The sequence below is a fragment of the Octopus bimaculoides genome, chromosome 4, assembly GCF_001194135.2.
Source record: "Octopus bimaculoides isolate UCB-OBI-ISO-001 chromosome 4, ASM119413v2, whole genome shotgun sequence".
Taxonomy (NCBI): domain Eukaryota; kingdom Metazoa; phylum Mollusca; class Cephalopoda; order Octopoda; family Octopodidae; genus Octopus; species Octopus bimaculoides.
Window position 1 is genome coordinate 24,371,183 of NC_068984.1, and position 3,227 is coordinate 24,374,409.

At 36.4% G+C, this 3,227-nt stretch overlaps 1 protein-coding gene across 4 annotated transcripts in view; it reads right to left on the reverse strand.

Annotated features, from left to right (window-relative positions):
• Window positions 1-3,227, reverse strand: part of LOC106883075 (uncharacterized) — a 322,884-nt gene that overhangs the window by 222,243 nt on the left and 97,414 nt on the right. The window lies entirely within an intron of this gene.

Consider the following 3,227-nt stretch of genomic DNA (forward strand, 5'->3'; position numbering starts at 1 on the left):
ACACACACACACACACACACACACACACACACACACACACACACACTTTAGCTTCAGTGTGAAAATAGACACCATAATTCAACCACAATGCTCTCAGCAGCCAAGGAAGTACAATAAGGTAACCAATCAATTTGTTTCTAATGTTGGTAAAGCCATCATCAGGTTTATTTACTTTTCTATGCCTGTTCAGAAGATTCAGTGAACACTACTCTATGATAAATATAAGATCAGAATACAGAATAGACATAACCTTATTTACATAGTGGTAGAAAGTTGGCCACATGTCGATTATTTACTGACAATGTGTTAAGCATTAACTGAAGCATCAACAATGTATATTAGATTAAAACTATAAACAAATTTATATCTTTAATAAGCATACAGTGGAAGTCATCATCATCATCATCATTTAACATCGGTTGTCCATGCTGGCATGGGTTGGATGGTTTGACCAGAGCTGGTAAACTGAGGGGCTGCACCAGACTCCAGTCTGATTTGGGCACAGGAGCCAGTTGCATGACACCAGTATCTGCCACAACTACAATTTCGCTTGGCTTGTTGGGTCTTCCACTCAAGCACAGCATATTGCCAAAGGTCTCAGTCAACTGACATTGCCTCCGTGAGGCCTGATGCTCAAAAGGTGCTTTTTATGTGCCACTGGCACAAGTGCTGGTTGTGCAACACCAGCATTGGCCACATTGCCTCCATGAGACCCACACTTTATTTTGCATGTAACTCTGCTATTTTGTGTTTCATTTTACAGTTCATCAAATGAAAATTAAATTATTTCTCAATCATAATCTCTGTTATTAAGCAAATTATCCATGTGATTCAAGAAAACTATGCCCCTACCTTTGTTTTGACAGGTTGAACGTAAAAGTAACTACACTTTACATTGCAGAGAATTATTTTCTTAATATCTGACGTAGTAAATTTGGGATTTGTAGAATATAATACTGCTATGTGAATAATAATATTTTTCTCCGTTTCTCAGTACTATTATATTACGGTGCATTTTAGATCATATAAATTGGGGTTGAAACCTGGTCATAAATGGAAGAACAATAGTAAAAAGACAGCCATTGAGAATTGCACTGAATTGAACACCTTTTATAACTTCACCATCTCCATCTACGCTGTACAATGTTGTCTCTCTCAAATTAGACTCACTAATTTGATCATTAGACATGTTCCACTCATCTTGTTTGGTAATCATTGCAAATGACCAGTATTTGCATATAAATATCTGTCCCCCATTCTACACCAATTCTATTTCTTTCCAATACATAAAACAGATACCAAACACTCCAAATACACCAGAAACTGTTGCCTTTCCTTCTCAGGTGAAAAACTTTAGAATTCCTACCATCAACACTGGCACGAAGATAAGTAAGTCTGGAGAGGTTATAGAAATGCTAGAGCAGGAGCAAGTTGATGTGTGGTGTGTACAAGAGATAAGATGGAGTGAAGTTTCTACCAGACTTCTCATAGGCTAGAAACCCATTTTGAAATTCTTGTGGGTGGGTAACAACACTGGAATTGAGGAGAAGACATATTGATAGCAGAAAAACAGAGATAAACATAATTAATATAGTCAAACATAATAATTAAGCTTATATAAATATAGTCCTGAACAACAAGGAAGCAACTGTGATCTCCACATATGCACTACAATTAGAACTGATAGATGAGCAAACAGACCATTTTTTTTCTTGCTACTTGCCATAAGTTATCTTGCAGATTACTTCAATTACAAATGAGAGTGACTGCATTGTCATGGCTGATGGTGTTACCAAACATATCTAATGGAGACATTATGCAACACAATATATTGGCTGTTCCAATATATATGGAAACTAGAATCAGGATAGATGGAAAGAAGATGAATCAAGACTCATGTCACCAAAAACACATGTTATACAGCTAAATTCTAGTTTGTGCTTGATTTAAATAGCTATTTTCTACAAGTTCTCTTTGTGGGCATAGAAATGAGGGTTACTTGTCTTCTGGTGACTGGCCAAGGAACTGTGAAACATGTTAGGATGAACTCCTTTGTTTTTCTGAATGCAAAGAGTTGCATTAACATCTGTTTAAAGTTTTACAACAAAAGGAATAAAAACTATTGTTTAACTGCTTAAAATTTATCTTAACTTTTGTAATGCATGCTGTTTTATGCATAAATATCTATTAATTATTCAATGCATGATATGCAAATTAATCTAACCATTTTAGCTAATTGCCAGTTTATTTTTGATTTAAACAGCTATTTGCTATAAGTTTTCTTCATAGGCAGGGGAATAAGTGGGTAAATGACCTCTGAAAAGAGAATAAAAATTATGTGTGTGTGCATAATTATGTGTGTGTTGATATATATATTTTTCGTGATCGTTACCAGTGTCGCCTTACTGGCACATTAGAAAATCATTCGAGTGAGGTTGTTGCCAGTGCCGCTGTACTGGCTCCTGTGCAGGTGGCACATAGAAAACACCATATTGAGCGTGGCCGTTGCCAGTACCATGTGACTGGCGCTCGTGCCAGTGGTACGTAAAAGCACCTACTACACTCTCGGAGTGGTTGGCGTTAGGAAGGGCATCCAGCTGTAGAAACTCTGCCAGATCAAATTGGAGCCTGGTGCAGCCATCCGGTTCACCAGTCCTCAGTCAAATCATCCAACCCATGGAAAGCGGATGTTAAACGAGTGATGATGATGATGATGATGATGATGATGATGATGATGATATTCTTGTGAACCAATTATCATGAAAAATGGTGACAGTTTTGTTAATTGTAGAGGATGATGCATCTATTCAAAATGATGGGGTGAAAACGTCCACGAATGTTTTGTCAAAAGACTCTGTTTGTTGTATTTACTTGTAGTAGTAAAGTAATACACTTTGATCTTAACCAAAAGATCAAGACCAATAATTTGTAGATATGACAGTACATGCTGCCCACCAAAATTAATGGGTCAGGATGATATACAAACACATGATACTTCTGCCATAAAAAATATCAGCTTTTCAGCTTACATTTTTACTGGTTCACTGAATAGCTGACACTCCCATAAACATGGTTCATATCGATTAGTTCCCCCCCGTCAACCTTAACTATGGAAGAACATCAAAGAAATAATTGAAAATGTAAATGGTTTCATTGTTGAACACCATCATTCTTCAAATGCTTTCATTATTGAATACTTTTGTTCTTTCAATATAAATGCATGTTAA